General features: G+C 42.3%; 1 long non-coding RNA gene across 7 annotated transcripts in view; it reads left to right on the forward strand.

The window, feature by feature from the left end:
- LOC102156801 overlaps window positions 1-23,792 on the forward strand; it is a 61,811-nt gene that overhangs the window by 6,561 nt on the left and 31,458 nt on the right. For 5 of the 7 annotated variants that reach the window (XR_005367645.1, XR_005367649.1, XR_005367650.1 and 2 more), the window contains exons 2-3: window positions 12,540-12,751; window positions 13,126-13,191. This is a non-coding gene — a long non-coding RNA (uncharacterized LOC102156801). The remainder of the gene's footprint in view (window positions 1-12,539; window positions 12,752-13,125; window positions 13,192-23,792) is intronic. The other 2 variants (XR_005367647.1, XR_005367644.1) reach the window with 1 other exon arrangement.

Below are 23,792 nucleotides of genomic sequence, written 5' to 3' on the forward strand. Positions count from 1 at the left end.
AGAGAAATGCCTCTTGTGGGTTGTAGGACAGTGATCAGACAAAGGCCACAGAATTATAGCAAAGATAATCTATATGTAAATCCCATCCCCAGACTCTCCTTAAAATTATCTGTAAGTGTTTGGAGGAGAAACTCTTTGCAAGTTGAGGATGCACATAAAGCATAACGCAGTAGGCATTGTGCTTCAGGTGAGCTTGTTCCTCACTGGTTATGTATGGGAATAAAGTTGGGAGGAAGGCAAGCTTTTGCCCTTTAAAGTCCTTCGAAGAAAGGGGCTGTTTTGCTAAAATATATACACATGCACCCAGAGTGGTATATTTCCTGATTCTTGACAAAATTGGCTGCTTAGTCTCTTCCCTGGTAACTCCTCCATTTCTCTCTAGCCGTTGACCTTCCAGAGTTTGGCCTGAGCACAGAGGTTTGGGGCCCAAATGGGCCCATCTTTCATCCTAATGGCATTAGCTGCTGCTAAGGCTTAGAGGGAAAGCTGGCCCCTTCTGCATGACTTAGCAGCGGGAACACCGCCAGGGCGCCTGACTCTGCTTGGTTGTCACCTACTCAGCTCTTAGTCATTTTAGTGCCCTGCACCCTGGGGAGCCATTATTGCTCCTGTAGTAAGGTGGACAGGATGGAGGTGAAGTGAGGCAATTCTTAAAATATTTGGCCTCCTTCCAACTTGTGTGTTACTTTTCTAGATTTATATCCTACAGACAGATTTTCTGTCTGAATTCTTCTTTAAACAAACAGAAAACCTTTTCTTTAACTTTGAGGACCAGTTGAGTAATTCCCTATCAATGATGGATACTTGTTTGGCTCAAATAATAGTGGATCTTTGTGGAGTGACTCACGTGTGCCAGGCACTGTGCTATTATGCAAATTATTATGCTCTTTAATTTTCTTAACAACCCTTCAGGAATGCACTTGGTTGGGATTAATTCACTAAGACATAAGTGAGCAACCAGCAGGGCCACAATTTGAACCTGAGTCTGACTCCAGAGCCCAGGAATCCACTTGATTTCTGCTATTTCTCTGCACAGACCACTTTCAAGGTTCTACGCATACAAACAGGTATGAATTGTGATCCCCAGTCTTCAAAAAATTTACAAACTCGCTGGGAAGATGAAATAAGAAAGTGAAAAGATAAGTAATGCCTGGCACTATCTGCTAAGTGTTCAGTCAGTGGAATACACAGCAGGAACTTACCAGGTGGAGGAAAAGACCAGAGAGGCCAGGGTGGTCTAAAAGGCTCCATGGAGGAGGATGGCATTTGATTGGCCTGGAAAGACATGAAGGACTTAAGTAAGCTGAGAGGAGGGAACCAACCAAGGTACAGAGAGGACTTTAAACACATGGATTCAAGTCCTAGCACTGACATTATCTCTATAATCCTAGGAAAGTTCTTATCCTCTTTATTGCTCCATTTCCTTTACTATAATGAGAGAGGCTTACAGAAGTGCCATGGAGTGGGGGAGAAAGCAGAAATTTGGAACCAGGAGAGGCCTCAGAGGTGAAGAGGGAGAAGGTAGTGATTTGAGGGGAGAGGGACGTTAACAAAATTCTCTCTTGACTTAAGTGGTGGTTCCCTGAGTAATCACTATGGTAATCCACTGAGTTGTAAAAATCAAACAAACAGAAACTGCCAGCTCTAATTTTTATTTTGCCTTAGACAAAGCAATTGTCCCTTTGTTTCTTTATCTATAAATGGAAGGATGATACTTCACAGGAGGATATCAAGATGAGCTGCACCAATAGGGGGTATCCGGCGGTACCTGGATCATTGTAGATGCTTAGTCAACATGGAAACATGCAAAGCTAAGAGAGTAGGAAACCAGCATGATCTATACTAGGGGTAACCAAAGGCCTGGGAAGAAACAGAGGGAAGAAAAGAGCATCTTCCTAAGCCAGACAAATTGGAATGCATGTGGAGAATTGGTATGTTGGTAGGTTTTTGACTAAGGAAGATACTATTCATCTGAGATGGTTGAGTTCAAATTTTTTCCATGTCGAAAAACTGACATATGGCTTCTGTTTCTGCCTTCTCCCAGACTCCTATCTCTCTCCAGAACTTGTTAGAACTAAAATAAACCTCTTCTTCCCAGTACCTTAATAGGTAAGGGGTAAATTACTCAACCATTGGCCTCACATTGAGGTTGATTTGTGGTGTATTGCTAGGCCTATCAGTCAACCAGCCTCCCACAGTGTAGGAGCCACTGCGGATTCCTGTCCGCCTCTCAAGCAATTTGGCTGGCAAGGACATCAGACTGAGCCCTCTGTGAATCTGGGATTTCCATTAGCAAGCTGAAAATAGGGGAAACCATAAAGCACTTATTGTTGGCTTTCAGTCTCCTTCCTTGCCAGGAGCCACTCAAGACATGGAGAAATTCCATAGTGAGGGATTCTCTGCTTAGAATTTTTATCATGCCACCACACTCTCTTTTTTCCCCCTCACACAAATCCACTCCCACATTTGAGCCCATTACTTCCCATTGCCCATCAAAACCCTACTTATCTTCTATGATAATTTGTAATTTCTCAAACATCCTATACTCAATATATCCTACCTCAATATCTTTGCCCACATTTTCCCTTTTTATCTGGGGCACCTTTTTCTCCCTTCCTATATTAAAGTGCCATTTATCTTACGTAATTGACTTAAACATCTTCTCAAGGCACCTGGGTAGGTCAGTTGATTAAATATCTACCTTCTGCTCAGGTCATGATCTCTGGGTCCTGGGATCGAGCCCCATGTTGGGCTCTCTGCTCGGTGAGGAGCCTGCTTTTCCTTCTCCCTCTACAGCTCCCCCTGTTTGTTCTCTCTCTCTCTCTCTCTCTCTCTCTCTCTCTCTCTGTCATCAAATAATAGATAAAATCTGTTTTAAAATAAAATAAATAGGGACACCACCTGGGTGGCTCAGCCATTGAGCACCTGCCTTCAGCCCAGGGCAAGATCCTGGAGTTCTGGGATCGAGTCCAACATCAGGCTCCCTGCATGGAGCCTGCTTCTCTCTCTGCCTATGTCTCTGCCTCTCTCTCTCTCTCTCTGTCTCTTATGAATAAATAAATAAATAAATAAATAAATAAATATTTAAAGTAAATAAATAAATAAATAAGAGGAAAAACCCCAAAACATCTCCTTCTCTAGAAATTGTCGAAGGCCTCATTCTTCAGCTGGTACTTGGTTCCCTCAATATGTTCACCTAGAACCAACCAGATCCTCTATAGCAGCCTTTATGACCTGTATTACAATGGTTTGTTTACTAGTTAGTAGGATATAGTTTAAGATTTTTGAATGAAGAGCAAAAATAATTGTAGCTCGAACAAGATAAAAATTTATGTTTTCCTTCTAGGCATCACTTGAGAGTACCATTGGGCAGTGACCCAGGCTTCTTCTGTTTTGTTGCTCTGCCATCTTGAGGGCATTGACCAGTATCATACAAGTGGCTCACTACCATGCCAAAATTCCAGCCTGCCTTAGTTCCAAAGCCAGGCTCTTAATCAGTAGGTCATATTGCTTCTATTAGTGAAGTTGAGTTCATTGCAGATTGTGGAGGAAAATGTGAAAAATATTAGAGAAGTTCAAAGTATATTGGGAGATACTTTGTGTGCCTGGTGGGAGTATAAGGAGATGAGATCATGAAGGTTGGGTCTCACTGTACGAGACTTGAGTGTCAAAAACACATCTGATGATGCCAGTGAACTTCACTGTCAGAGATTGTCATTTCTCAAACACATACTCCAAAGTCACTGCCTCCTAAGTAAAAATCAGCTCCAAGTGCGTCTCCTAAATCTCACATTATTTTGGAGAGACATGGGTCAGGTCTTTACAAAGGGAAATGGAGTAGAGAAGCTTATACTCAATGAGTCACTTCTGAAGCAGGAGCCCATGGACCTGATCCATCCACCTCTGAGCTATTTCCAAACCTGACTGATATGGCTTGTTTCTACCTTCTTCTCAGACTTCCCAGACTAATCAATCACCTTGGACCTTTAATAAAAAAGAACAGGATCTTGAGACCTTCAATAGCCCTTGAATCTCTAGGGTGGGGCTCAGGAATCTATATATTTTTGTAAAATTATTTCAGTGATTCTGATGAAGAGTTGGGTGTGTGCACCCTTGCACTTAAGGGACATACAATCACCCTGTATTTAAGTGCAGATTCACCAATTGAGCTCTGTTTTCTTTCATGGTGACAACATTTTTCTCTCTTTGGACCTTTGGCAAGGTAATTCTTGTTTGACATTCTCTTTGAACTCTAAGCCCCAGGTTGTTGGAATGTCCTAAAAGTTTTAGATCTTCTCCAAGCTGGCTCAGTGACAAATCCATTCTCTAGAAACTTAAATACATAGCTGTATTAAAAGTTATGTTAACTTCCAACCCAACTGTTTTACATCAGGTAAGGGGGTTTGGAAAATCATTAGACCTCAAAACTTCAAGGTTTCTTTTCTTAGATTTGACCATCCATATCCATGATTCTCATCTCACTAGTCCCCCGGACCAGACTTTCTGTCCTTATAAAATTACCCAAGCAGAGACTGAACTCAGTGGTGATAATAGAACATTTATTTAGTGCCTTCATGAGCCATGTGCTTTAATATACATCATCTCATATAAACTTCCTTGACAAGCTGGGGATATTAAGGTTATTAGTCCAGGGGCACCTAGGTGGCTCAGTCCATTAGGTATCTGCCTTTGGCTTAGGTCATGATCTCTGGCGGGGTCCTGGGATGGAGCCCTGTGTCAGGCTCCTTACTCAATGGGGAGTCTGCTTCTCCCTCTCCCTTTGCCTTTCCCCACCCCACTCATGCTCTCTCTCTCAAATAAATAAATAAAATCTTTTAAAAAAAAGATTGGTCCAAATTTATATGTGAAGAATCATTCTCAGAAAAGGAGAACTGGGATTCGAACTCAGATCATTTGAGTCCAAATTTGAATTAGTAAACGACTCCCCAGTGTATGTGTTTGTGAGTGGGAGGGTTGCTGCATGAAGGCAGAGAAGAGGAAGAGGACAAGGAATAGAGGTGGTAAGATAGCATTTCCTTGTCAGAACCTGATACTTATTGTCCTTTTCTGTCCCCCTCACCTCCCCCCACTCCTGTAGCCTCCTCACGTTCTCATGCCATTAGCAGCCAATACAGGAAAAGCTTTTTATGCTCCAAGGCAAACTTTAGCCTTAGTTGAGCTCCTTCTACAAAATCCAGCTTTCCCTGCACATATTTCAGAGCCTCAGTAGACCCACAAATATCATTTCCAGCTAATCACGTATGCGCCAGACAGTTATGATATACAATAAGTGATTAACACATTCAGCTGATTCCCTTGAAGACAATTCACCAAATTTATTGGAAAGCACTTTTATTCAAGATGCCATACAGGTTCTTTTTTCCACATTTCCTTCCTTTGCTGATTCATCGTGTATTGTGCCTGAACCATTTGGCTTTTTTAAGTCAACAGAGCTGAATGGGAGAAGCCCAGGCCTGTGATTACTGCTGGGAAAATGGCAGGTTTGGCTCATGAGAAGTACATGTGGGGCACTCTTTGGGATCAGGAGCATTCTAAATCTGAGGCACTTGAAGGGGGAGATAACCATCACATTTGGTTCAAAGCTTCCCTTGGAGATTGCTATTATTCGTTGATAGGAGGAAAATTACAGTGGATCCCCTTGGTTTGTGGCAATTAGAGTGAATTCTCCTGTGGCAGCCAGGGCCCTCTGGAGCTTTAATTGATTCTAATGCAGAGTGGCTTAAAATGATTCACTCTTCCATAAGCTAATCTCTCATTTCCCAGAGCAGATTGAATTGTTCAGAAATGAGCCATTGAGAGATATCTTTCTTCTCACTCAGTCCTAGATTTGTGGGTGGTATATCTTTCCAGAAAAGAGAGACCAATGTTGAAGGGTGGTGGATGGGATGAGGCTGGCTGTACCTGTTCTGTGACTGTATTTTATTCCCCAGTCTGAACAGTCTCATCCTTTTCCCCAAAACCTGCTTCATGTACCCAGGATAATATGCATTTAAAAAAACTATTCTGTTCCTACACTACTTAGAGTATGGATGGTTAAAAAGAAATGTCAGCCAGTGCAACTGTGTGGAAAGAGTGCCATGGTCTAAGTTCTTGCCCTAACCCTACAACCAACTAACTCAGTTTTCTCATCTGTAAAATGAGCCAGATGGATTCTCTGCCCTCGGAAGACTTAAATGTGATTGAATCCATTTCATTATTCTAAAACAGCATTTCCTGAACTCTGTATGAATAGCATTCGAGGGCAGATAATTCTTTGTAGAAGCTGTCCTGTACATAGTAAGATGTTGAGAAGTATCCATGGTTTCTACCTACCCCACTGGGTAGCACCCACCCCACTGAGTTGCAACAACAACAACTATTTCCAGACATCGCCCAATGTCCTTTAGGGTCAAAATTACCCCTAGTTGAGAACTACCTTCAAAAGCTCCAAATTGCCTACAAATAATGTATCATTTATTAAATATTAAATATTATTAATTGGTATTTACTAAGGCCAAAGAATAACTGAGTCTCAGTCCCTGCCCTCAAGGAACTCAATGTCTAACTAAGAGAACAAAGAAACAATTGTAATTTAGTGTGGCATATATAATGATAAGGATGCAGAGGAAGAAAGGGGAAAATTTTTTGAGGAAGAAGGCAAAAAGAGCTCAGAAAGCTTTTTGAAGAAATTAATGATTAAATTGAACATGAAAGGATGAGTCGAAATTAACCAAGCATTCTCAGCTAAAGGAACAGCATGAAAAACAGTGGTGAGAAAAATGACCTATCCCAATGCTGTTTGAACTGGAGAGTAGTGAAGTTGAATCCCTCAGGGACAAAAAGATCCCCAATCCCAGCTGTGTGTGTGTGTGTGTGTGTCTATGGCTTGTTTTTTTTTTTTAATTTTTTAAAGATTTTATTTATCTATTCATGAGAGACACAGAGAGAGAGAGAGAGAGAGAGAGAGAGAGAGGCAGAGGGAGAAGCAGGCTCCATGCAGGGAGCCTGATGTGGGACTTGATTCCAGGTCTCCAGGATCAGGCCCTGGGCTGAAGGCGGCGCTAAACCGCTGAGCCACCCGGGCTACCCTGTTGTTTTGGTTTTTTTGTATTCTATTCTGGAGAAGCAGTGCAGAACCCTAGAGAACTCCAGCCATTGTTCTTTTGAATCCTCAAGAGAATATGACTATGTGGAGCTCTCCAGGGTACTGAACCGAATCCATATAAATTACCCTTAATCAGCAGCTCTCTACCTAGAGACCCGCCTGGAACCCTGCTGTTTCCTGATCCTGACCTCTGTCCATGCCTGCTGCCCTTGACTGAAGCTATGTAGTGAAAAGAGCATAGGTTTACCTGTCTAAATGATTCAAATTAGGAGACAGTCAAATAAATGATACACTGTTATAAATTATGTCATGTTCCTGTGAAAAAATGTTACACAGTGATGGCCTTATATATACATTTTTAAATTATTTGAAAATTTCCATGTTTTCTTTTTTTAAAAGATTTTGTTTATTTATTCATGACAGACAGAGAGAGAGAGATGCAGAGACACAAGCAGAGGGAGAAGCAGGCTCCACACAAAGAGCACAATGTGGGACTCGATCCCAGGACCCCAGGATCATGCCCTGAGCCAAAGGCAAACACTCAACTGCTGAGCCACCCAGGCGTCCCAAGTATTTGAAAATGTACATGTTTTCTACGATATCTATAGTAGCATGTATTTCTTTGCTCAGAAAAATATCATTTAAAATAAAATAAAAATAAAGGGATACCTGGGTGGCACAGAAGTTGAGCATCTGCCTTTGGCTGAAGGCATGATCCTGGAGTCCCAGGATTGAGTCCCGCATTGGGCTCCCTTCATGGAGCCTGCTTCTCCCTCTGCCTATGTCTCTACCTCTCTCTCTCATGAATAAATAAATAAAATCTTTCTTAAAAAAATAAATAAAAATACAGAGCCTAGGAACCAAAGGACTGAGATGTGAATCCTAACTCTTGTCACCTCATAGCTGTCTGACTTTGAGTTAGTTAATATAATCTTAACTGGCAATTATTCAAAACAAATGGAATAAAAAGGACAAACTGTCAATAATTCCTGTATGCCTATAATGCAGGCTTCTTGTGGATATTAAATGAGCACAAGTGCATGTATCTACTACTGTGTGGCTTAAAGAAAACAAACACTTGGCAGATGTTTGTTATTCCCTACCCCATCACTTAGATGCTCAGTTTCTACTACAGCAATGACAAGCTTGGTGTATGACAAGGATGGCAACATGTTTTGCATGCATGGACCGACAGTGCCCTTCCCACTTCCCATTCTTGAGGACTTCATTGGAAACAGAACTCTGCAATAGGACTAAGTCTTTATATGTCTATGTTATTTCCACACCTGGATGTCAGTACATTAGCATCTAGCCCCTTACCCTCATGGCAGGATACTGGAAGATCATTCCCTGGGTAATCCAACCATCTGAAAAGTAAGTGCCTATTTTTGGTGTTCTTCCAACCAACAGCTGGGCCAGATCACCCTACTTTGAATCTCAAAGTTGTCAGGCCCCACAGCTTGCCCAGAACTTCTAATTAGTTTTTTACTTTTACCCTGTTTATTATCGTGAACATACAGCCAAGTTTACATCTAAGGAAAGCCCGTGTTAGGGGAGACAGAGATCAAAAATAGAGGAAAAGCAATTTGGAAGAAACAAAAACTATTCAGGGAAGAAAATTTCCCAAATAAGTTTTATGATTTTTTAAAAAATTTTTATTTATTCATGAGAGACACACAGAGAGAGGCAGAGACACAGGCAGAGAAAGAAGCAGGCTCCCTGTGGGGAGACTGATGCAGGACTTGATCTTAGGACCCAAGGATCACAATCTGAGCCAAAAGCAGACGCTCAACCATGGAGCCACCCAGGTGTCCCAAATTTTATGATTAATATACTTTGAGAAATAACATAACTTCTATGAAACAAGAACAGGATGCTATATTTTTAAAGAATGTTCAAGGAATAAATAAAAAGGTCTTGAAAAAAAAAAGGTCTTGAAAATGAGAAATTGATAGGAGAAATGAAAAATTAAATGGGTAGGAAGATAATATTGAGGAAATCTCATCTCACTCTCATCTTCTGGCTAAAAGAGCAAACATACATAGAAGGAAAATAAGAGAAACCATTAAGAAGAGAGGACTATCATAAATGTCCAACTTTAGAATAATGGCATTTCAAAAAAGAGACAATAGAGAAAATGGAGAAGAGTAGAAAATTCTTACAGAAAGAATGCAAGAAATTTCCCAGAATGAATTGAAAGGGCCCACTAAGTACCCAGCTAAATGAAAGAAAAAAGAAAGAAAGAAAGAAAGAAAGAAAGAAAGAAAGAAAGAAAGAAAGAAAGAAAGAAAAAGAAACTTACAAGGCACATACATCATAATGAAATTTCAGATCGCTGGGGACAAAGAAAAAATTTCACAAGCTACCAGCAGCAGAGGATATATATATATATATATATATATAATATCAAATATATAGAATCAGAAAGACTTCAGAATTCTCAACAGGAACACTTGAAACAAGAATATAATAGAGAAATTCAAAATACTGATGAAAAAAGTAACCCCCACCTGGAACTCTATAACCAGCCCAAGTATAAGTCAACTACCATGGAATAAAAACATTTCTAGACCTGTACAGTCTCAACAAATTTCTCTCCCCATGTGCCTTTCCTCAGGGAGTTACTAGAGTATATCCTCCACAAAAAAAGAGTATGCCAAGAAAGAGAGACATTGAGTATAGGAGACACGTGCTCCAGCACCGGACAGGGTGAAAAAAGTGCCCAGAGGATAGTAAATGGTCTCAGATTGACAGCTGGATACCAGGTATAGAGGACAACCAGGCCAGATGATAGCAGAGTGCCTTAAAAGAGATGTGTTGAGAGCTGTCATCGTCAAGACTCCCACTGCTATTAATCTTTCTTTCTTTCTTGGGAGGGAGGGAGCGTAGGGATGGAGTGAGGGAGGAGGGAGCGGAGGGAGGAGGGAGGTGGGACGTGTGAGGAGTGATGAGGAGGGAGGGAGATGGGCAGGTAGGAGGGAGGGAGGGATGGATGGAGGATGGAGTACGTCAGGCAAGGAAGGAAGGAAGGAAGGGAAGGGTTCTGTAGGGCAGTTCGTTATTTCTGTCTCTTCTTCCTCGTCTTCATTACTGTCCTTCCTTCCTTCATACTTCCTTCATTCCTTCCTTCCTTCCTTCTTTCTTCTTTCTTTCTTTCTTTCTTTCTTTCTTTCTTTCTTTCTTTCTTTCTTTCTTTCTTTCTTTCTTTTCTCTCCTAAGTACAGAATTCCCGGGTGAGTCTGGCTGAGCCTATGATATGTTCTGACTTGCCTTAATCATTTCTGATGTGGCTACTGCTTTTCCTATTACTATAGCTTATTTTCTGATCAGCTGAGCAAGCTCTTTTCACCCCACAGAAGTGCTCTGCTTTGATCTACTTCAGAAACTGGTAAAAGTAGGCTGTGGTAAAGCAGAAAATCCAGAGCAATCCATTCTGGACCATATTTCTTTTGGATACCCAGTGCCTGGCCCCACTATAACCCTACCAGATGTCCACCTCTGCTTTCCCAAGACCCATCCATGACCTTATCCACCTGCTTCCCCAGAAGAGGAAACTGAAACCAGACTGGCCCAAGGACTGTTTAGCTTATCTCTCTCCTGGATGACTTCCAACATTGCCCTTTCATTCTTAGCTAGATTTATGCTTCCACAGAATGCTCATTGTTTAGAAAAAAATACCTAGGTAGTTAACCTATCAAGAAAATCAAGAGAAAAAAAAGAAAATCAAGAGAATGATTAGCACAAAATTCAAGATAGTGCTTACCTCTGGGGAAGAAGTTGGAGGTTTTATTTAGTAAAGGACATTTGAAGACTTCTGAGGTACTGGTTAATGTCCTGTTAATTTTTGTGGTAAGCACACAGATATCAAATATACTATATTTTCAACTCTGCATGTATCTACAACTCCATACATATGGAAGAGTATTTTATTTTATTTTTTGTTTTATTTTTTAAAGGCTTTATTTATTCATGAGAGACACAGAGAGAGAAGCGAGACAGGCAGAGGGAGAAGTAGGTTCCCTATGGGGAGCCCTATGCGGGACTCCATCCCAGGACCCCAGGATCATGACCCAAGCCCAAAGCAGACACTCAACCACTGAGCCACCCAGGCATCTCTATAATATACTTTCCAATAAAAATTTGCATACCAAGCAAAGCTACCCTATGGAGTAATGAAATCATAGTTCATAGGTACTCTCTGGGTCTTGAACAGAGAGTACTATGAAGAGGAATACAAGGTTCTCCCTCTCTCAGAGCCCTAATCAAGAGGCTGTGAGAATAACAAAATAAACAACCAGCAGCACAATGCTGAGGTTTTTCAGGCCAGTTTAATAAATTGGTTTCACAGCACTTGGAATCCTGTTGTAATATCCTGGATTCCATGAAAGACAGCTCTGCATAGGAAAGCAATCCAGAACCACCTCTTAAGCCTTTAATGAGAGAGTAGGAGGTAGGAGGCTGTGTATTTTTCTTTTGCCCCTCCTGACCCATTCTCTGCCCTGTCCACCTTGCTTTATGCCCAAGAGGCTGACTTCTATGGACTACAGCACCCAGGTGCCTCTGTTCTTTGGCCCTTAGCAGGTTCTGCCAATGGGAGCACCATCAAGAGAACAGAAAGCAGGAAAGAGAGAGGTCAAGGGGAATTCTTCCCCTCTCTCTCCCTGCCTCACCATCCCTTACTCTTTCCTTAATTCCACAAACACCTCTTTGAAGAGTCCCATATGAAATTTTCTTCAGTCAAACCATTTTGAGTATCTGTTTTGTTTCTTCTGGGGACACTGACTGATACTCTATTTTAATATCATTTACTTGTCCTTACTGAGTGGTACATTTTCATGGTAATGTGGGTTGTGAGGACCCCAAAGCAGCTGTTTGTTTGTTTGTTTGTTTTTTTCTTTAAAAGCAACCTTATCCAAGGCAAGATGCACATAGGAAAACATTGCTCTCCAATGGGGCGGGAGGGGGTGGGGGGCAGTGTCCACAACCGTGGCTTTTTGCAGAAAGGTTATATGTTAGTTTATTATTTTTTTAATTTTTATTTATTTATGATAGTCACAGAGAGAGAGAGAGAGAGAGAGAGAGAGAGAGAGGCAGAGACATAGGCAGAGGGAGAAGCAGGCTCCCTGCACCGGGAGCCCGAGGTGGGATTCGATCCCGGGTCTCCAGGATCGCGCCCTGGGCCAAAGGCAGGCGCCAAACCGCTGCGCCACCCAGAGATCCCTATATGTTGGTTTATTATTCGGTGAATATTACTGCTAGCTAAGTGTAGAAAGGCTTAGCAGAATTTGCACCTGGCTTGCGGAATTTTTATTCCCTTTCCAAATCCATCCCAGAAAAAAAGGAAGCCTTCCATGCAGGCACTTGGCAGGGATGCAGCTCTCACCAGCATCCTCGCGTTGCTCTAAGTGAGGACTTTTTTTTTTTTCCTCCACAGAGTGAGTCAGATGCTGACAGACTCCTAGCATCTCTCATCGTCTTCCTGTTGCCCCTTCCCCTCTGAAGATCAAAGCTCACCTCAGGAGAACTTCCAGAGAGAAGAAATAGCCAGCGGAACCCCCGGGCCAGGCAGGAAAACCAAGTAAACAAGTGATTGACGCACTTGGTAGACAAGCTGGAGGGGCCCCCACGCAGTCTTCTCTCCTGGGGGTGAGCGTGAGCAGGGGAAGCTGAGGAAGTGGTCCAGGATGGGGGCGGAGCCCCGGAGGGCTTGGGTAACAGCTCATTGTTCCTCTGGGTTCCCAGGGAATAAGGCAGGCCTCCAGCAAAACAAACGTGCGAGGAGGACAGACTATTTGTGTTGTTCAACACGGAAAGAAGGGAAGTGACTAGCGGGAGGGAGCAAGGGTTTAAGTGCCTGATCCCGGGCCCCCTGGGACACAAGAGGAAGGAGGAGAGGGGCTTGGACAGAAGGACCCAGTGCTGGGTGTTACAAACTCAGAGTCTGGAGGTAGGCAGCCCTGGATTCAAGTCCTAGGGCCTCCACTTCTGGAGTGACTCGGCCCTCTTATTGAATTTCTCAGGTTTTACTCTCCCTGAAATAGGAATGATACTTCTTACCCATAAGTTTTCCTGGAAGACGTACTAAGGTAATGCACTTTAAGTGTCTGACATGTAGAAAGTTCTTGTTAGGAGATGCATGGTGGGAGGCACCTGGGTGGCCCAGTGGGTTTAGCATCTGCCTGCGGCTCAGGTCATGATCCCAGGGTCCTGGGTTCCAGCCCACATTGGGCTCCCTGCTCAGTGGGGAGTCTGCTTTTCCTTCTCCCTTTGCCCTTACCCGTGCTTGTGCTCTCTCTCTCTCTGTCAAATAAATAATTTAAAAAAAGAAAAAGGAAAAAAGGAGATGCATCAGTGAGGAACGGGAATGTGGGAAAGAAGCACTGTGCCTCTGCATCATCAAGTACCCAGGGTTTAGTCAAGGCTCCGGCACAAATTTATTGTGTGAACTTGGGCACATGACTCCCCATCTCCGGTGCCAAGTTTTGCCTCCCTGGAATGAGGGTGCTGAGCAAAGTCTCCGAGGTTTGTTCTAGTGCCAAAATCTGGGGTTCTAAAGAACGCTAGCTAAGGTGTGGCTAAGAAAATTCTCTGACTTGAAAACAAAAATAATGCAGAAGCAGCCACATGAGGTGTCTGTCCCCATCACCCTGGTATCCTTGGGAATTTTACTCCTATTAACGCGATGCTGCCCTTTGTCAAATCACTGCCAAATCCATTGGTTTAAAATTATCTGCAGAGCCAGTTGTCGGGGCCAAATGAGAAAGTCATCTTTCTCTCTAGGAGTCTCTTTTCTCTTTGTGTTCCTTTCATCCATCTGTACTCACCTTCACTCTGCCATTCCCTCCCCATCCCAATTACCCACTTTATCATTTCTTCCACTAAATAAATTCACAGCTCACTTAATCCACTGAACTATAGGGCCCTGTAGAGGTGGAACCTAAGTATTTCTTCTGTGGCTTTCCCTTTACTTTCACACAAAAAACTTCTGACACTTCTGGTCACTAAATGTGTGGGGTTTCTCTGTGACACCTGGTCGGCAATTCTCTGTGACTGGGTGTTCTACAATTAAACTCAATTCTGACACTGTCTCCAGGTAAAGTCCGGTCCCTGACCATCCCAGAGGCAGTGTCCGATCCCACAGGTTAAGGGCTTTGTCCCACGAGACTTTCCTCCACTTTAGATGCCAATCCCAAGTAGTGGGTGCCAGGTTACCCACAACTTCTGTCTGCCTTGGCTATAGATCAGAGGTTCTCATTACCTTCCTCCTTGGGTTGGCTGAATTTGCTAAAACAACTCACAGAACTCAGGGAGACACTTCCTTACGTTTAGTCATTTATTAAAGCGTATGATAAAGGATACGGATGAACAGCCAGCTGAAGTGGTGAATAGGGTGAGGTTGGGAGGGTCCCAAGCATGAGAACTTCCATTTTTGTGGAGTTGGGGTGCATCACTCAGCTGGTACACGGATGTTTCCACCTACCTGGAAGCTCCCTGAACCCATATTACTGGGATTTTATGAAGATTTTCTCACATATGCATGACTAAATTATTGACTCCTTTTCTAATCCCCTCCCCTCTCCAGAGAAGTGGGAAGGGGCTGCTGAAAATGCCAAGATTCCAATTATGGCTTGGTCTTTCTGGTGACCAGGCCCCAACCAGGAGCCCTCCAGGACCCTGCCCAGAGTCACTTCATTAGAACAAAAGATGCTTGCTAGTGCTCTTATCATTTAGGAATTTGCAAAGGCTTTAGGAGCCTGCATGAGGAACTGAGGACCAAGAACAGATATACACTTCTCATTATATATATCATGATATGTATAGGCTCTCACAATATCATAGGCTCCAAATGATTTTCTTCCATTTCCAAAAATGAAATATACTTTCAGAGGTAAACATTTGCTACCATGAAGGACATTTGAGGGATTTGCTCTGATTTTGAATATTTCTTTTTTGACTATGCACCACATTTGCCTGCGTGTATGTGTGTGTGTGTGTGTGTGTGTGTGTGTGTACATTTGGTGTTTAATAAAATCCTCAACCCCTGTGAGACCAGCAGATAGTAGACCTACCGCCAGTGCAGTGATGCTGAATGGGTACCTAGCTTCAGAAAGCCAGGGCTCAGGATGATACCCAGAGACAGAGAGACGCTGAAGGCAGAGGCACACTCTGGAGCCAGCTTGGCCTGGCCTTGGGGCTCAGGGCAGCCCACTCTGGCTGGGTGACCTCTGTCAACCATATCGTCCTTTGAAGTTTCCATTTATTTATCAGGAAAATGGGAGAATGAACACAAGCCTCACAACATTCTTCTGAGGATCTTAAGGATGAGTTTTATGAATGAGCAAGGAGGCACAAGTGAGCAGAACATTAGTTCAACGTTGCGCACATTACACCAGACCACATGCATCAGGGAGAGCTAGAGAGGAAGGACAGACAGTAGGCTTCACTCTGTCCAGTGTAGCCTCTGGAAAGAACAGTGCTCTCCCCAGTGCAGCCTGGTCACCATCCCCCTCCTTTCCAGTTGGAAGACGGGTGCTTTGTTCTCTCCTTCTCCCCCAAGGAAGTCATTTCTCAGCCTCTGGCCTCAAGCAGCCCTTTCAAACATGTTTATGAATGCCTTCACCTGAAGTCACTTAATTGGTTTATCAGCCCTGGCCCTGGAAACATTTCCTTACAATGAGCAGTGACATTTACAGCTTCAAGAAGTGCAAGGGAAACATTTTTCTTGCTGACTCTTCTCGCTGGCTAATGAAGCTGTCATTATCATCTTCCAAAGGTGGACCCTGTCCGTCAGAAATGTGCCGTTAACTTCCCACAGGAGAAACACTGTAAATGTCACAAACCTAATAGTATTTATCTGAAGCACATCATATCAGCTGCTTGAAAACGTAAAACAAAAGTCATGTTTCTTCCCGTTCTGCAGCCAGGGCCAGCTTCAGGGGCATGCGACCCTGGCAGCCACACGGAGTCCTGTGCTCACAAGGGCTCTGCTCTTGGCTTGAGAGTGTGCAGTGAAAACTGGCATTACCACAGTTTAAGGAAGAACAATAAAATTCATGCTAATACTTGAAGACGTTCATTTTTCTTTACTTAGGAGGACTTTACATAGCAAATAAATAACATCATGACCAGCTGAGAGACCCCAAAAGAAAGGAAAAAATCTATTTTTTGTGTATCTAATAACATTTTTTTCCTGCCTTTTGAATGAGGAACCCTGCACTTTCATTTTGCAAATTATGTAGCCAGCTTTGTTGGGTCATGTAAAAACAGCAGATGTTTTGATTGTAAGAATAGAAAATAAAAATAAACACGAGTCACAGGTACCTTGACATAAACTCACCTAATGACAACCACTTTAAGTGAGTTTTCTCTTCGCAGTTTGTAGTCTAGTCACTGTATGTATGTGTTTATTCTTGCTTACGCTAAAAAGCTGTCTACTGCTGGACACACGAATATCTCTCTGATTAGTTGCATGGTATTTTGTCTGGGGTTGGATGTGGAATACCTCCTAGGTAACGATTGTATCTATGAACCCTCGAAAACAAGACTCTTCTTTCTTCCTACTCGTCTTTTAATGGCTCTCTCTCCCATCAGTCACAATGGCTTATTAAAGACAGAGAAGTCCTACAGCAAAAACAAAAAACAAAACAGAACAAAACCCCAGACAAAACATCCAACCTACTTCACTTCCATTAACCTGGAATTTTGGAAACTTCTTAGTTATCAAACTGGTTTTGATATAGCACCTCTGATCCTTCTCCCATAGTTAGCAATACAGCACAGTGTTTACAAATCTACTCTGGGCTCAGACTCTCCAGATTTGACTCATGCTTTCACCAGTGTCCTGGAGGAAATCTCTTAATCTTTCTAAACATCAGTTTTCTCCTAAGTAAAATGGGGCTAATAATCCTCATAGGATTGTCGTGTGGATTTAGAGAACATCATATGTGAACTATAAACAATAGGCACTTGATAAAGGTAAAAGCTACTGTTATTTAAAAAGCTTAAGGAAGTGCTTCCCTGCAAAGCCATTCCTGCCCTCTGCAGTCATACCCAGTCTGTCTTCTGCCTACCAGTGTGTCTGAGGTTCTTACTGGCAGCATTTTATAAATCGCTCATATCCCCCTCCTGGGCTGTAGTGGGGAGCGGGGCAGGGGAGGATACAAGGCTGCTGTTGCTATCCCATGATGAAGAGTTTATGGTCTGTGTGCTCCTTTGGGAAATGTGATTTTTGTTTTTGTTTTTGTTTTTGTTTTTGTTTTTAAGGAGCTATTTCTTTAAATGCACCCAAGTGTTTCTAGCTATAAATATTACAATGCAATAAAGTCTGGCTGCTGAGAGACAGATGCCCAAGCTCGGGTCTGTGCAACATCCAGAGGCAGAACATGATGCTCATGGAAGATTCCGGTTAGCAGAACTGTCTGTCCTACACCGAGGTCTTAATGCAAAGCAAGAGCACCAGTGCAGTTAGTAAAATGGCCTGTGGCGGGGCTGATGCTCTCTCTCCTTGTATCATTATGAAAGCTGTACTCATGCGGCTCTGTCTCTCTCTGACAGAGCCTGCTGAGGAGAACCCAAGGACTCTTCCTAGACTAGAGCCTTCCTGATGCAGACGGGACAGGATCATGAGGTGGCCTTCAGTGAAGTCTTCTGTTAGCACTCAGGATTTAGTGTGGGAAACGGAAACTACTCTTCGTTTTTCAAACCCAAAGTAACTAGACTTAATATAAGCAAATAGGTGCCTACAGGAGGAAAAATAGTCAGGGACCACTTGAAGGCTAAGGGTTCAAGGTCATACCTCCACAGCAGCAGCCAGAGGTCAGGAAACTGCTGTTTCTGCCACTGCTGTCACTGTGATGTGAACCACAAACCTGGTGACCAGGAATTTGAACTTGGCTTCTGGCAGCTGCAAGCACATCTGTCCAATCTTGCTTATTTCCTCCTTCTAAATCTTGCCTGAGTTTATCTCAGCCTAAAATCTCTAGCTGCAAGGGAGTCTGACCTTTGAAACTTCCAGCCCTTGTAATACAGACAGGTGGGGGACATGGAAGAGAGTGGGCTGATTCTGGAAGACCATATCAGGCACATCTTCTAGACAAAACAAGAATAGCTTTCATTTAGCAAGTGCCTGTGATTTGCCAGATGCTATGTTATGTGGTTTATATACTTATCCAATTCGATTTTCACAAAGGTCTTCTGAGGGAGTTGTAATAATGATGTCATTTTACAGCTGAGAAAACTGAGGATCCATGAGATCGAATAGATTACTCCTGACAGTCTCATGTTTTTAGACTTTCCCCAGCTCTCTCAGTGCTTGGGAGAGCTCCAGACTCCATGGGGGGAAAATGTCCATGCATTCTGGGACATCTCAGATGGAGAGGAAGCAATGGTCTGTCTCAATATGTAGACTCAAGTTATGAGGGGATTGCTATATCTGTCCACCTGTCATTCTTCAAACATTTATTGACTACCTGTTAAGGATCAGAGACTGTGTCGGGGCTAGTGAAGACGAAAAAAAAAAAAAGGATGCAAAAAAACCATCATAACTGTATGGTCCCTGACTTCCAGCTGGAAGATGAGAGCCTCAAGTAGATTAGATGTGTCCCTGTTCTGGAAGTCACCTAAAAGCAACAAAGAGATACAAGAAACAAATTCTGACTCTATCTCTGTTCAAACCATAAGAAAGTCAAAACTCTCAGTAGAAGGAAAGAACATCAACAGATGTGTAAATAGATCAGGGGAAAGGGAGGGAAGGGCAGAGAAGGTGGAGGCTGCAGATTTTGAGAGTTTGCCAAGCACACTTACCTGAGGTGAGGGGCACACCTGAAGCGTTAGCACCTCAATCCTCTGCTTAGAAGAGTGAGAAATGGGAGCCCAAACCAGGAACCAGAGTTTCCCTCCATCTAGCTTGGTTCTGAGGAAGGAAGAAGGGGAAACTCTCAGTGTGACAGTGGGGAGAGGAGAGGTTTTCCTCAGCATCATGCCACTGGCTGGATGTACCTACTGTGTGAAGAGAAGTAGAAACCAAACTTCCATCCCTGGCTTATAGGGAAAATTCCTATTGATTTGGAACCTAGCTTCCTGGATGAACTCTTGCAAGTACCAGATGGAGAAGAAACACTCCTCCTTCAGTTTATCCGTCCAAAAGTCTATATAACAGTGACTTCTGCTTCTGAACAAGATGGAATCATAAGGACTAGATTTACCCTCTGCCTGAAGAAAGAAAAAGAAAAATCTAAAAGAGGAGACAAAATATTTGAAGCAAAGATGTTCAAAATATTGGATATCATACAGTGGCATTCATTATTTCCAAGAGATGGGAAATTCACAAGATGAAGCCCACAATTGCCCCAGGTTACTACTTAGAGATTTTAGGTCATGGCCCAAAGAGGGAAAACCTAGTCAGAGCTGGTGGTTGCTCAGTTCAGTAAGGAGCTGGAAGGCCTGAGAGGCTAAGGTAACTAGAGTTTTCAGAAAAGAATACAAGAGAGAGAAAGAGAGAATGAGAGCTTGCTCCTGAGATATACTGAAGGCCCTTAGTCTTCAGCTATATTCTGATAAGTGCATGTAAACTACTTGAGGGGTTTGGGGGTGGTGTGGGTGGGGGTTTAGGAGGATGGGGAATGAACCAGCTAAAGGATTAGAGGAAAGATTCTCACCTAAGATCAGGCAAGGTTGTTTGCCCTCACCACCTCTACTGAAATATGCAACAACATGGATATCTCAATAATTATACTGAGTTAGAACAGCCAAGAAGAATATATACTGTATGATACCATTTGTGTACAATTTTAGAATATGCAAACTTATCTAAAGTGACACCAGATCAGTGGTGCATGAGAATGGGGAAAGGTTGGGAAAAGACAGGGAGGGATTCTCAAGGGTACTGGAAAATTTGGGGGGTGATAAATATGCTCATTCTTTGTGAAAATGGTTTCACAGGTGTATATAGATGTTAAAATGTATCAAATTGTACACTTAAATATGTGTGGTTTCTTGTATATAATCACACCAAAAGAAAAATAAGACAAAGAAAAAAAAAGAAAAGTCAAGGAAATACAACATACTAAAAATGATGGCCCTTGAAGGGAAAAAACCCAGAAATCATGAATATAACAAATATTTAAGAGTACAATTGATCAAAACTTCCCAGAAATCAAAAAAGACTTGTATTTAGCTATTGAAAAGGGACAGCTTCAGGACACCAGGGTGGTTCAGTGGTTGAGCATCTGCCTTCAGCTCAGGGGTGATCCCAGGATCCTGGGATTGAGGCCCACATCAGGTTCTCCATGGAGAGCCTGCTTCTCCCTCTGCCTATGTCTCTACCCACCCCCTCTGTGTGTGTGTGTGTGTGTGTGTGTGTGTGTGTGTGTGTGTCTCATGAATAAATAAAATATTTTTAAAAAAACAATGATTTTTATCATTAGGATCTATCCTAGTTGCAACAGGGGACCCTTGTAAATTGTCATATGCTAATAAAATGTCCTAGGTGGTAAAAAAAAAAAAAAATCTATCCTAGTGACATTACGAACTTCAGAAATAAAGATTCTTTGGGGCAATCAAATTAAAAAACAAAAACAAAAAACGAGATTAAGGGCACCTGGGTGGCTCAGTCTGTTAAGTGTCAACTCCTGATTTCAGCTCAGGTCATGATCTAAAGGTTGTGAGATCAATCTCCATGTTGGGCTCCTTGCTGGATGTGGAGCTTGCTTGAGATTCTCTCTCAACCTCTCCATCTGCACCTCTCCCTGTTCATTCTCTCTCTCGCTCTCTCTCTTTCTCTAGCTCTCTAAACAAAACAAATTAAAAAACCCAAGATTAGTGACTTGCTGACTTCAGACCTAAGTCAATACTCATTGCTAGAAGATAATAAAACAAATCCTAACAATCTTTCAAAGGAAAGAAAGTGTGATCTAAAATTTTTATTTAAAAATTTCCTGTAGGGAATCCCTGGGTGGCTCAGCGGTTTAGCGCCTGCCTTTGGCCCGGGGAGTGATCCTGGAGTCCCAGGATCGAGTTCCACATCGGGCTCCCTGCATGGAGCCTGCTTCTCCCTCTGCCTGTGTCTCTGTCTCTCTCTCTATGTGTCTTTCATGAATGGATAAATAAAATCTTTAAAAAATAAAAAAATAAAAATAAAAAAATAAAAATTTCCTGTAAAATCATAATGAAATTATTTTTATTTAAAAGATAAAAAATTAAATATTTTATGAACATGCAAGAATTTAGGAAAGATTGGTCTTAGGAACTCTTCCTGAAGAAACTACTAGAGGACCAACTTAACCCAGATACCATTCAGAATGGAAGAATAAAAAGGAATTATATGAGGAGCATTGCCCAGGAGAGGAGTCCATTGTTAGAATGGAAATGACTAAAAAATATATAAATATGTTAGAAGGGTCTGGGAACTTAATTGTACATGAACTTGGACAGTCAGTGCCTCAGAATATGGCCAAGAGTAAATGCAGAAAAGCAACCATGTCTGAGAGCTACAGAGATGATGAAACCTACTTTGTTTCGCCAAGAGTGGCCAAGTGGCCCCTCCATTGGAGGAATCGAGGCCAGGCTGGATTTTTATCATGTACCCTTGGAACACAGAATTTTTACTGCCTTCTTGAGAGTGGTACATTTGCCCATTTCTTTGGGGGAGAACACTCATTTCTTTAAAGAGTAGAAGATATCAACTGATCAAATAACAGATGGCACAGTATTTTTCAGTCATCTTGGCAGAATTAAAAGAAATGATTGAAAAATTGTCCCATTAATTTTTGGTACAAACAGGGAAATTTTCACAGAGGTCATAGTTTAGATTTTGGAATTACTGTTAATTTTCTGAAATGTGAACACGGTCTTATTTACAGGAAGTTTACACTGAAATATTTTAAGATAGAATGTCCTATCTGTGATATCTGTGATTCCAGATGATTCAGGAAAAAAAAGTATATATCATACATAAAAAGAAAATATGGCAAAATGTTAACAATCAGTGAATCCTGGTGAGGAGTACATGCGATGTTCATCACACTAATCTTTCGATTTTTCTGTAGGAGTGAAATTTCCAAAATAAAAGGTTTTCCAATTAAGAACAGAATATCAACACAGCAAAGATTATCTTTCAGGGAAATCAAGACCTAAAAAAGCATCTCCCTAAGGAAGTATCTGGGCTTAAAGATATAATCAGATGACCTGAAGAAATAATTCAGATGCACAGGAAATGTGCTTGCTGCTTAGAGGACTGAAAAGAGCAAAATATGAAGAATTCATTGGAAAGCTGGCACTCTGTGGGAAGGTCACACATTTTTACCAGTGATTTTAGAAAACTTCCAGGGAGTGAAAAGAAAGCCTAATAAAGATAAGCTGAGCAAGGTGAGGATTCAGTTCAAGAGAATAAAATCTCAGGCTGAAGCTAGCATGGAACTCTTAGGGAGAAGATTGGAATGAATGAAATACTGAGCTCTGTAAATGAATCAAATTGTATCAGAATCTCAGAAAGTCCTCAAAGAAGCTCTACTGCACCAAGAGGATGAAACTCCCATTCTGATAAATGACACTGGGAGGCTGAAACAGCTGATGGCCCCGGGTGAGAAGAGAAAGAGTCAAAGGAGATAGGCAGGAGCTATCCCTCATCAAAAGGAAGAATGGTTAACAATAGAGTCCATTCCCAATCCAAACGGAGTCACGTGATGTCAACTGGGCATAGGCTGGAAGCACAGAGAAGCTGGACACTGACCCTAGGACGCAGCATTCCATCAAAGCTCACCTGGGTGGGCAGCCCGGTGGCTCAGTGGTTTAGCACCACCTTCAGCCCAGAGCGTGATCCTGGAGACCGGGGATCGAGTCCCGCATAGGGCTCCCTGTGTGGAACCTGCTTCTCCCTCTGCCTCTGCCTCTGTGTGTGTTTGTGTTTGTGTGTGTGTGTGTGTGTGTGTGTGTCTGTCTGTCATGAATAAATAAATAAAATCTTTAAAAAAAAAAAAAAAGCTCACCTGGGAAATGGACGCACAGCCTTGCAGCCAAAGCCCAAATGCTTAATAACCCGGGCTGGTGGAGAGGCGTGGCCCCGCAGGGACATGACGGAGAGGGAGAGCAGGTGTTCTCAGCCTCAGAGGAAGTAAAAGTTTATAAGCTGAGAATTTAGGAGCAGGAGGATGAATTGAGGGGGAGGAGGGAATGAGATGTAATAAAACCTAAATTGTTCTTTTTTTGATCAGAAAGTCTGTGACAGCAGGTGCACTGCTGGTGCTCTGTAGAAAGAGCTTTTGCTAGAGGGAAAGGCAAGCTGCTTGCTGGGGACAGAAACCAATACAAGTAAAACCAAGGCACCAGGGCCTCAAACACATGTGACTCTAACTCCAGGAAGACATGATCATCAAGTCCTCCTACAGAGAGATCCTCTGAATTCCAGAACCGGAGGTGTCCTCTATCCAGGGCCAACTACATTATTTGTTGCCTTCATGCAAAATGAAATTTCAGATCCCTTGATCAAAAGGCATTTTTCAATGGGAAAATGCCATTAGAGGTACTAAAACACATGCTCTTTCTTTTCTTCTAAGGTCTCTTGATGTGGCCTGGTGTTTGTCATTTGTTTTTTAACATCAATCTAAGTAAAGAAACATTAGATTTTTTTCATTAGTGTGGATTTTATCATTCATCTTTATATTACCCTATGGCACTTTTACATGCAAAAAGA

This window comes from Canis lupus, chromosome 12 (genome assembly GCF_011100685.1).
Source record: "Canis lupus familiaris isolate Mischka breed German Shepherd chromosome 12, alternate assembly UU_Cfam_GSD_1.0, whole genome shotgun sequence".
In the NCBI taxonomy this organism is placed as follows: Eukaryota; Metazoa; Chordata; class Mammalia; order Carnivora; family Canidae; genus Canis; species Canis lupus.